Consider the following 12,973-nt stretch of genomic DNA (forward strand, 5'->3'; position numbering starts at 1 on the left):
TAAATTCTATTCGATCAAATATCTATAGAAAGAACGAAGAGTGCTATTTACATTCTACTCAATTCTTGTATCGTTATTTATACACAATTATAACAATAGCCAAATACAAATATATTTTCTAAATATAATCCGCTGAGACGAAATAAAAATGCGCATCGAATAAAGTTTGATACATAATATATAGGATGATTGCATAAGTTCGTGCCCGATTTTCATAGATGGCATTAAATTGCTGCATGGCGGAGTTCTATTGTTTTCGTGTGATAATTGTTGCTTACACCGATGACGTTGTCTTATGTCAATTTAGCGTCGGACATTGTTCAGATAAGTCCATTTGTGCATAAGAGAAATCATTAAAAATGGAGAACGAAAGGTGCATTTGCGGCATGTAACGCTATATGAATTTCGGAAAGGCGTGAGTGTTGGGATTGCACAAAAAAATATTCAAAGCGTTTATTTGGACCGCGCTCCTGCTCTCCGAACAGTCGAAAAGTGGTTTGGCAGATTTCGAAATTGTGATTTCAACATGGAGGATCAACCCCGCTCCGGACGGCCTTCTGGCATCGATGATGACATTGTGCATGCCTTAGTGGAAAGAAACCCAAGGATTACAACTGAGGATATTGCTGAGAGGCTGAACATCGATAATTCAACCGCTTTTCGTCATTTAAAAAAGCTTGGATACATTTCCAAGCTTGATACGTGGGTTCCGCGTCTCCTGACCGAAAGGAATAAGCTGCAGGAAAACTGCAGGAGTTGCAATGGGAAATTCTGCAGCACCCGCCATATTCTCCAGATATCGCGCCTTCAGATTTTTATCCGTTCCGGTCTTTGCAGAATAGTTTAAATGGCAAGAATCTCAATTCCGAGAAAGCTGTCGAAAACCACCTTACAAACTTTTTTCAAGAAAAACCAAGTTCTTTCTTGAAAAATGGAATCGACAAGCTTATAGATCGTTGGAAAACCATTGTAGAAAAGAATGGAGACTATATAATTGATTAATAAAAGTATTATCTCTAAAATATTGTATAATCTATTGAAGTTTATATTTAAATCGGGCACGAGAGAACTTATGCAATCACCCAATAATAGAATGCACAGAAATCGCGTATATCCTATATGAATGAGGAGGTTGAAACGATTTCGCTGCGCGTAGCGCGATCTCCTTCGCGGGATACGCCTCTCTTATCGAGGGAACTCACATCTCGCGCCTTCCATTCATACAAAGTTGCGCGAGCGGAAATGTGGGTGCGCGCGTGCGGTCGGCGCCGTCGAGCGAAACGGCGGAAAGACACACGCCGTTGCGGTGCGTTAAGCGGGCGAGGTACAATATATTGTGCCGGCCGAGAGCGCGGCCTTGGATCTAATTATTCCGAGCCGCTTTTGCGCCGATATCTACGTCGTTTCCACACGTGGGCGTAGCCGGCAGGAAATTAAATGAACGCGTCCGATCGGCCGACGACTTTTGCGAATCCGCTTTTTTTTTTATACAGACGGAATTTTCGTTCCAGCTAGCTAGCTAGAGATAACGGCATCATAGATCGACAAGATTTTTATCCCAAATGTCCCAGCTAGCTGACAGAGATAATCGCGTATCGCGAAGGATTCGATGCTGTATATCTAGCAGATTGTTTGTGTGAATTGTATTTGATTGTGGGAGAAAAATAATTATTGCAATTCAAAGCGAATCGAACGAGATCAAAGATGAACGATAATAATATCGTACGGCAAACGAAACTTTCATCCATTTGATTACAAAGGTGTTTAATTTTTTAACGCATCGAGTTTTAATACGATTAATTAATTTCTTGGCTAATTCAAAGTATTAATTGTATTAAATATTTCTTTTCCGTGCTCGAGAACTTAAGACAATATATCTGAATATTTTTTAGAAAAAAAAATTATACTTTTATTATACATGTATTATTATAAATCGTCAAATATATAGCCATTTCATTTTTTGAACGAAACAAATATTGGTCTTACAGCTTTGATTGTAATAACCGTAAATTCTCTTGGCGTTCCATGCGGATATACCGGAACGTATAACGGGACTTTCTCGTTCGCAAAGTTCGTCCAGTCAGCGAACAGAATGTTGACTTGCAAATATTCGAACTATCAGCCGGTTGTTTTGATTGTGATGGAGGTGATTTCGATCTCTATCTATTATCATTGGACAGAATCTATAAACTGTTATACATCCCACATTATATATCGTATATATTATATATCGGAAATTGAAAGAAAGTTACATTTTAAAGATGTATCGTACGATGAGTTTAAAAACCGACGTTTCGTTAGCGAGATCGATTCTCGATAATTTTTTGGATACGGGTAAAGGCTCGTTTTAAAAGTTAGTTAATTGCATACAATGTAGAGGAAAAGTTAAACGGCCAATAACTGCATGGTTTACCCAGTTACTCGTTAACGTCGCACGTACTCTGCCGGAGCGAGCGAGTTCTCTCGCTTTATTTTTCCCGCGTATTACGGAAGTCGAGTTTTACGTTGCTCCATTTCGCCTTAATTCTATTTAGCCTCTCTCCGCGGTATGCACCGCCCGTCTTTCACGAAGGTGAGGAGATTGTAGCTGAAAGCCGCATGGAAAAGGAATTGCCGTTATAATAGAACGGACACGAGAAACCTGGCTCAGTATGAAAACTAGATTTCGAGGCGGCAATGTAATCGTCGCCGACATACTGTTTACTCCATTAAATATGCTGATATTAAAATGGCAATGTAAATGTCTGTCCTGGCGCGCGAATAAAAAGTGAACGCGCAGCTTAAAATATATGTGATTTACTTTTTCATCACAGAAAGTTATCGATTTTTACAATAAACAGATTACACTAATACTACTCGCGATAAAATGGGTATATTTTGTTCAACGCAAAAATCGGAATCATTTTTTAATCACTTGCACATAAATATATATTTACACAATATATACCAGGTATATAAATATGAAACCGGAATTTGCCCATAGCTGGCCCTAGCTGTTCATGTAGTTACCGTCAAACCGCGTCATTGGCGCCATTTTCTTGTTTTGACATCTGATAAAGATTTTCAACTCACAACAATACAAGTTTCATACAACAGCATAGTTTTTAATAGCGTCGAACATGTCGAATTTTGTGCCTGGAAACTACGATTTGCGGACAGCATTGATTTTCTGTTACCATTTGAAGAAAACTGCTGCAGAATCGCATCGAATGCTTGTCGAAGCTTACGGTGAGCATGCTCTTGGTAAATCACAGCGCTTTGAGTGGTTTAAAAAATTCAAAAGTGGCGATTTTGACGTGAGAAACGAAGAACGTGGAAGATCACCGAAAAAGTTTCAAGACAGCGAATTGCAAACATTGTTGGATGAGGATGACGCTCAAACGCAACAACAACTCGATTTGAATCAAGCTTTGCGTGAAAAACGACCAGAATATCAAAAAAGGCAACACAAAGTGATTTTGCTTCATGATAATGCACCATCACACACAGCAAAACCGGTCAAGGAAACGATTGAGGCGTTTAGTTGGGAAATACTTTCGCATGCAGCTTACTCACCAGACTTGGCTCCATCCGATTACTACTTATTTGCATCGATGGGACACGCACTTGCCGAGCAGCGCTTCACTTCTTACGAAAATGTACGAAAATGGCTCGATGACTGGTTTGCCTCAAAGGAGCAACAGTTTTTTTGGCGTGGCATCCACAAATTGTCAGAGAGATGGGAAAAATGTATAGCTAGCAATGGGCAATACTTGGAATAAAATATTTTTTATCATTTTCATACAATAAACGTGTATTTTCTATACAAAAATTCCGGTTTCATATTTATATACCTGGGATTTATGATAATTAATTTTATTTCAATTATCGTGTTGAGGTATATCGATTGTACAAATTGGTACTCGATCTATCTCATGATATAATGTAATTTGTCAGAAGAAACACGAATCATTGAATAATACGCGTAAATAGGACATGCGATGCGCTTAAAATTATTGTCGCGATAAAATTGATACTTAACAATCTCAAAAATGGTACAATCAGCTCGCTGCTATTAACACATTAGCCATGACGAGCGATTTGAGATCATTGTTACCGGGATCATACGGCCAACGTTTTCCGCCAGTGAGAAGCACAGTCATTTGTAATTAATGACATTTGTTTCGCTTGGCGTGCGGGATCATTTTATTCCACTCTGGCTGTTCGCAATTTCCCAACGAGTACTGCTAAATTAAGAGAGCAACGACTTGAATCGCGCCGACTACAGTTTCGTCTTGTTTTCGTCAAGTTAATTCATTGACGTATAACGCTTTACGTCCGGCAATAACACGACAACATAATATTATGGTGTTCTCGTTGCGAGAAAGAATGAGTGACAAGTGTATTTGCCGAATAAAACTACAAAAATTGTGAGAGATATATCCGCTTTATTATCTCTCATAAAATATCTTAGTAATTAAGCTTCGAATTAAGAAGATTGATGATTAATTTGGATATAAATTAAATTAATATTTGCAAACACGTTATATCTCTCTATTTTTCAAATTCAAGTATTTGAAAAGGCTTCAATAAATTTTTTCAGAATTTTCGAGCTCGGGATTTTGATTCGATTTTTCCTCTCTCGATAAAGAGGATATATTTAAATTACTCGTGATTGCAACGCGAGGAGACGACGGATAAGGAAACGCGGCGCACGTTCGATCTCCGGCTCTCCTCAACCTCCTTCATTCATAACGGTATAGCTTGTTCCCCGGGTAGTCGCAAGAAACTCGCAACTGCTCTCGTTCCGCGCTTCTTCGTCGGCAACCTGCATCGCCGACCGGAAGGGGCGACCCGCGAGAGTCCTTGAGAATCACTCACGATCGCTGTTACCCACGTTCTCCGTTCTTTCGTCTAGATTCCGACAAATGAGTTGCAAACTGCAGATTTAATTACTCGTTCGTGCGACTCGAGACTTCACAGCTCGACGCCTGAATGTCGTTCATCGAATTTCTTTTGCCCGCGAGATTAACTCCGTTCTTCGGACGGCTTAATCGTGAATAATTTTATCACATTTATATTCTACCTCGAGAGAGTAGAAAGTTTATTTTCGTATCAAGATATATAAATGCATAATTTCGTAAACACGGAAATTAGGTGACAGAAATCTAATAGACTATCTAGTAATGACATCCGTGGTAACGAAGTTTCTTTCTATTTTTATTTCGCTATTAAATGTTTGCGAGAACAGTTACTGCGGCGTCGGCAAATATTCGATCTTAGATATTCGATTTTAAATGATCTCGTTGCACGATGACGAAATTTTCTCTCTCTCTCTCTCTCTCTCTCTCTTTTTTTTCGAAACTCTTCATAAGTGAGAAAAAGCTTATAAGCGCCAGCTTTTTCGTCGCTTTCGCGCCATTTTTAATTCCGCGCCTGACTCTTGGATGATATTTTTTTTCATACCAGTTTTTTTTTTTTTTTTTTTTTTTTTGGAAGTACACGCGTGCTGCGCCTCTTGGCAACGCTCACGCGGATTTTTCCTCTTCTGCTCTTTGTAACATTACGACCGACATTGTACGCGTCGTTCCCCCCCCCCCTCTTTTTTTTGAGATTTTTCATAAAGTCAACGCTTCGCGCAATTTCTCGCTTTTTATATATTTTCATAAAGACGAATGCGCATCGATGAAACAGTTTTACGAATTGCAATTTGTAATTTTGATGAGATTAATTCTGAATTTTAAAATACGTCTGCTATAATGTAATTATATATATTAAGTCAGATTTATATGTCTGATTTAACCCATTATTCTCAAATGATCGCACCGTATTATAAATATGAAACGTTTGCAGACAATCGAAATTATCATAATATCATAATTCATTAATTATCATAATTCATTATTGATACTTCTTAACAAACATAGAAACGGTAAGAATATTGAGCATAACTCGATTAATAGGTAGTAATTAGAATTATTTATTTTTAAAGAGCTATTTGCATACAAAGCGAAAATGGCAGCCGTCGAATATTAAAATTTCAAACTTAAATTATATTTTAATAAATTTTTACGATATGAAAAGCTGCAAGTTTCATGACGTTTGAGGTAGCGATATTACAACGATCGTATTACATGTGCGCTGTAATTGTAAACTGTGTATAACACTGAGAAATCTCTACATGTGTGAATTTGCCGTGAAAATGGAGTACATACATGTCCGAAAAATATTTTCACCAAATGCGCAACACGTGTGACCTCACTCGCCCGTACGCTTCAACTTCCGGAATGTCCTTGCGCTACTTGGAGCTTTGACAAAACTGCCGTTGGCACCCGATCGCGTTTTAACCCTCGTATTTGCAGCTAGAGTGTCATACTTCAGTGATCAAGATATGTTTTACACGTGTATCGCACAATCTCTTTTTTACAGAAAAGTAATGATATCAGGCTAATATATTAATAGATTTAAAAATGAGTCAATAGTAATATATTTACAAGTAAATAAATTAATAATTAAATTGATAATAATAATAATTAAACGCGTATCTAAATGGCCACAAAATTAATACATCTATTATTATTATTATTATTATTATTATTATTATTATTATTATTATTATTATTATTGAAAATCAATATATTTTGGGAAATACGTTTGATAAATATGTACCATATACAAGTTAACGTTTTCATTGTATGCATTACATTAGGATGTTGCGAGTTCACACCTCGACGAATTATGGATTTTTAAAGATCGTGAACGCAATTATTTACCGTCGTAGACTTCTGGAGCACCCAGTGTTCTTCTTTTATTCGAGTAAATATATGAATGTGTTTGCGCGATGTACAAGAGGTACGAGCAGCTCGTTGAACAAACTGTACTGGGTTGCACCGAAATCAATATCCATTCCCCGATTGAGAAATATTAACACGCAGGCCGCTAACTATACAGATTTATAGACAAGTTAGTTATTATTTGGACGATCTATTTGTTTTTGAAACCTGTTGCTTTAAACTCAAAATTAATGTGATTTCTGGAAAATGCTGCGTTTCGTAAATTACATATAGGTTTAATAGATGGATAAATATATATAAAGAGATGTTTATATTTAGAGTTGAAAATTTATATCTTGAGAATTAATAATCTGAAGTTTATTTATGTATCACATTCATACCATACATGTACATAAAATACATGAATGTTCGCAAATTGAAAATTTTTGAACCGCTGTTATCCACATCGCTTTATTTTCGACAAGCCTAGAAAAGAATTTGTTCAGCAAATAAATGTGTAGTGTAGGGATGAGAATTCATTAAACAAAATTGCAAGCAATTTTCATTAAATAACTGCTAAGTAAGACAAGTCAACTCTCTAATCTTCTGCATAAATTTTTAAAACTTTGCGCGAATACGTGCGAAATTTCAGCTGACGATGTAATTTTGAACGATAAAGGTATAAAAGGACGAGTGTATAAGTACTTTCGTGTAGAAAAATGCATTATGCTACATTTTCCAAGAGTTGTATCTGGGATGTATCGCATTTCTCTTGTGTCAATCATATCCGCGTGATTTCTTCAAGCAGTGCAACGGAGAGGAGACAGAGAGGATTCGATACGACGTATCGAGATAAGCTTGCTTGGACGGCAATAAACGAGAAAGACGGAGTAGATCCATTTAGCGAGATAATTTCCTGAAGCTGGACCGACTTCTATTTTTTTCCTCTTTCTCTCTTTATCGACGTGAGATTCCAGGCGAATAATGCTTTCTCGTCCCGGCTCCTCCTTATGACGCCGGGGGCTCCGACGTGAATTACGCGGGTTATGTCTTGTAACTCCCCTTTGGCTTCCCTGACCTCGTTACATCTGCTGCTCAAACACTCGGCTGAGACGCCGCGTCCGTGAACATAATCGTTCTTCGGGAATGTTACGTTATTCATTTTATTACGAGCCATGTGTAATTGTGCAAAGCTGAGAGGCGTCGACTGATTCGTGTATCATATATATATATATATCTAGCGCAGAATTTCATATATTGGATGATTGCATAAGTTCGTGCCCGATTTAAATATAAACTTCAATAGATTATATTTTAGAGATAACACTTTTATTAATCAATTATATAGTCTCCATTCTTTTCTACAATGGTTTTCCAACGATCTATAAGCTTGTCGAATCCATTTTTGAAGAAAGAACTTGGTTTTTCTTGAAAAAAGTTTGTAAGGTGGTTTTCGACAGCTTCCTCGGAATTGAGATTCTTGCTATTTAAACTATTCTGCAAAAACCGGAACAGATAAAAATCTGAAGGCGCAATATCTGGAGAATATGGCGGGTGCTGCAGAATTTCCCATTGCAACTCCTGCAGTTTTCCTGCAGCTTATTCCTTTCCGTCAGGAGACGCGGCACCCACGTATCAAGCTTGGAGATGTATCCAAGCTTTTTTAAATGACGAAAAGCGGTTGAATTATCGATGTTCAGCCTCTCAGCAATATCCTCAGTTGTAATCCTTGGGTTTCTTTCCACTAAGGCATGCACAATGTCATCATCGATGCCAGAAGGCCGTCCAGAGCGGGGTTGATCCTCCATGTTGAAATCACAATTTCGAAATCTGCCAAACCACTTTTTGACTGTTCGGAGAGCAGGAGCGCGGTCCAAATAAACGCTTTGAATATTTTTTTGTGCAATCCCAACACTCACGCCTTTCCGAAATTCATATAGCGTTACATGCCGCAAATGCACCTTTTCGTTCTCCATTTTTAATGATTTCTCTTATGCACAAATGGACTTATCTGAACAATGTCTGACGTTAAATTGACATAAGACAACGTCATCTATTCGGTGTAAGCAACAATTATCACACGAAAACAATAGAACTCCGCCATGCAGTAACTTGATGCCATCTATGAAAATCGAGCACGAACTTATGCAATCATCCAATATATTTCTAACGTTAATAAAAAGAATATATTTTGATATAAAAGGAGAAATTATTTAAGAAGAAAAAGTTTACAAACAGACTCTATATATTAATTTAAGCGAATTAAACATAAATTGTGATGTTTCTGCGCATTTATCGTAAAGAATATGAATTCTCTATCGAAGAACTTTAATTTGTTTAACGTAAAACGATCTTGTTATTTCATTTACTTACATCGAAACCCGGAAATGGGAAGACGAAACTTTCGATGTGTCGAAAGTGAGACATAAAACATGGCTCGACTCTCGAGGGGTTAAAGGCGGAACATTTTAAATCGGCTTAACGGGTCAATGAAAGTCGGAAAGCACGATCCAGGAAAACGAGGTCAAGGGATGAATCGGAAGAAAGAAGGGCTCGCCGGCGAGTCGAGGGCGTATTTGTTCGAGGTATTTAATTCTGGAATAAATCTCCGTTTGCTCTCTCTCTCTCTCTCTCTCTCTCTCTCTCTCTCTCTCTCTCTCTTTTGTTTTAAGAGAAAGAGAAAGAAAGAACTTCGAGATCCGGAAAGAAATTACTAACTGCGCCGGATATCATAATCTTGAGATGGCGAAAGTTAGCATATCCTGAAATTTCGCTGATCGTTTCTCGTAAACGAAAGTTATCTTATCGTGATAAGATCGGCGCATTGTGTCACAATCGTAAAAATGAAATGGGATTGGACAACAGCTGTAAATTTCTTGTCGATATTATCAATGTGCATAGTTCAGCAAGTATTATATATCTTTTATTATCGGCGTTTCAGCACGTATATTACTTTTTATCATGGCGTTTTACTAAATTTTACCAAATTCGCGCATGATTTTGTGTTCTCTATCATAGCACATTACGTTGTTAGTCGAATATCAATTGCGATTAAAAAAATATAATATATGTAATCGACGTATTCACGTCTTGATAAGAAATAATAATAATGGTTATACCTCGAAAAATAAGATCAGAGAATAATCATTTAAGATATGATTATTAAAATTTTTTTTCGTCGGTTCAGATCGATTTTATTAAATAAAAAGCAATTTATAAGTGAAAAAATTTGTGTAAATTTTCTTTTCCTCGACAATTCATAACGGAATAAAATCCAGAATTCGATCGATACATGCGGTACGGTTTATAGGTCGAATTTTGAACCGATTAAGACAAGTGTTCGCGAACGATTTCGTTAATCTTACTGGAGATTGAGCGAGGTAGGTAAGAACGCGTTTGCGGCATCGTGGTCATCGTTTAAGCCCTGGCTTAACTCTGCTTAAGATATTACTCTTTATCTCTCTCTTTCTCCTGCTCAGACTTTGCTCCGCTCTTCATACTTCCGCCTCGTTCCGTTGCCTGATCGCGCGGCTTTTAATCGAGCGCCGGCGAATTATCTTGGCGTCGAATCTACGGTCAGCCTGCAAACCACCAAGTAAACTCCGGATCTTTTTGTGCGTTATTTTGGTCCGCGCGATTCAGGTACTCCGTTTTACAAACTTGCAATCTGAGCGAGCGTGTTCCTCTCTTTAACGTAAAATTAATCCATGATAGGTGATAGACGCGTAAAATAAGAATTTGATATTTTAAGCCAATAAACAGTTAGTACCATAGTTGTACGCAATAGAATCGTCAAAAAGATTGATAACTTGTTTCGATATATTATACAATATCTATCTCATTCTTGTAATTCCAGTTTCATCTTCTGTGCGCGATAAATAGATTTGAATAAATTTATAATGTTCCGAGATAACAATATTAATATTATTATTAATTAGCACATATAGATAATTTATTCAGTTTTGAAACAGTAGCATTAATATATTATAGATATTAATTAGGATAAAGGCCTCTTACATTCGACTACTGTACATTATTTAATTTAATCACGAGATACACATTTGACGTGCCCTTTCTCAGACAGGTGAATATATCCTCGTGATCGAAAAGTAGGCCAATAATGAATGATATTCCTGTAGAAACGTCTCAAGTGCGGGATCGCGGATATCGCCGATGATCGATCACTTCCCGCGGTATTTACGGAGATTGCTTACCACGTGCACCACATAATTTCGCCGCTCTCGTCGTAGAGAGGGAGAGAGAAGAAGAGAGGAGCGGGGGCGCCATTTGTCGCGGATCTTATCGGGAAAAGAGAAGGGTGGCCTTTTCATTTTAAAGCGACTCGAGCGTAAATACGCCCTCGGCCGAAACCCCCGAAACGCGCATCGGAGCCACTGCTTTAGCCTGGATATTTATTACCCTATGGTGTAGCCTTATCGAGTGGCTCGGCCATGCTTGAAATCGTGAGAATTCCAACTAAACCGTCCCTCCGCCGCCCACATACACCTCCCCCGCTCCCCACCTCTCTCTCTCTCTCTCTCTCTCTCTCTCGCGGGTACAATATCAGCGGGATCGTGTACGTACGAGCGTGTGCTCTCGGTAACGGGACAGAATGTAATGGAGAACGCGACGGGAATGGAATGGGATGGAAGCGACGGGACGGATCGTAGGAGGAGGGCGCGAGGGGGTCTTTGACTGGCGCACGAAGGGGACCAAACCGGCAGCCCTTCAGGTTGCTTGGCAAGGGTGCGCGATATTGATTCCCACCTAGCCATTTCCATCGAGGGTGGTGGAGATTCGATGTTATGCTCGCGAATCTAGTCAATGGGCATAACTGCGATGCTACGAAAGAGAGTCCCGCAACTTTCCGTCCGTGATGATAATAATGCTCTGACGATGTTTAATCCTTAGATAGCATAAGGCATAACGATACCTGTCCTTTTTCGCAAAATATTCTTTTCTTTAATATCCTTGATTAAATCTTTTCTTCTTTCTGGATAATTTTTAGAGAAATGTTAAGGCTATTTTTTCGACACATTGTGTATAGCCTTATATATTATGATTTAAAAAATTATTAAAATTACTTTTCTTCTATTGATAAATTTTTGCAAATCCATGTTGGAAGTTTTGCATGGATCAAACGGTCAATTTGACTCGTTCTCGATATTTCTATAGAATATTTTTAAAGATAATTTGCAAGTTTGCATTGTTGTAATTCTAGAATAAGACTAACGATTTATAAATTATAATATGAAATTTTATATATAATGATACACAAAACACAAAACGAATTATAAACGCTAAACGCTCGTAAACTTTAAGGAAACCAAAAACGCAGGCATTTGCTGCAACATTGCAATATGTAAATATATAAAAAAATGAAAAAAAAAAAACCGGATTAGCAAAGTTTATCAAAATATAAGAGAGTTATGAGGCATCTTTTTCACTTTAGGGGTTTTCATGAGAAAGTTTGATAAAAACCTGAGTAATTTCTTTACAGTCTTTTATAATTTTTTATCAGCCATTTATGATAACGATTGTTAATCCCGGAAACAGATAAAAATGAGGCGAGATTACAATCGTTCGCTGTTTCGAATATTACGCGATACGTGTAATCCCGATCCTCTATCGATATTTGCAATTATATTTGTGCTTTGTTGTCTCGCTTTTGCACTGATTATTACGAGTGCACGTGATAGTCGGGACTTTCCCTGTTGGTGATGTTCCAATGGTGTTGGCGCATGTCTTCAACACGGCGATGCATGCCACTAGCATGTACATACGGCTTCCCGTGTTATATATGTTTACAGCTTTCCGATATCTAACTCCTGCGCCCCTTTTTCCACGTCTCAATGAGCCACGGTGCGAAATCGCTAGCACACATCGAAAGCTCTTGAACCCAACCATCCATCTCTCTCTCTCTCTCTCTTTCTCCCTTCCTCCCTTCCTCTCTCTTTCTCGGCCGATTCGATCGATAGCGATCTATATTACAGACGACTGGCTGCCTCGAGTAGGGTATGACGCGGGGGTCTTCGACGCTTCGCCGATCGCTGAAGAGGCTATTTGCGGCGATGGTGGTGGTAATAACGGCGCGCAACCCTATTATGATAACCGAAACTCCCATCGGAACTACTACTAAGCGCGATACACTTCATCCTCGCCCCGAAAGTCGTCCCTTAAACAAAAAGCGGTTATCGGTAAAAGTCGGGAACGTCGAGTCC

The 12,973-nt window shown here is 38.3% G+C and overlaps 1 protein-coding gene across 2 annotated transcripts in view; it reads left to right on the forward strand.

Moving 5' to 3' along the window:
* The window catches only part of LOC138937472 (uncharacterized), a 174,329-nt gene that overhangs the window by 147,311 nt on the left and 14,045 nt on the right, over positions 1-12,973 (forward strand). The window lies entirely within an intron of this gene.

The sequence above is a fragment of the Polyergus mexicanus genome, unplaced genomic scaffold (assembly GCF_030449975.1).
Source record: "Polyergus mexicanus isolate NDT 795.1 unplaced genomic scaffold, iyPolMexi1.0 SCAF_11, whole genome shotgun sequence".
NCBI lineage: Eukaryota > Metazoa > Arthropoda > Insecta > Hymenoptera > Formicidae > Polyergus > Polyergus mexicanus.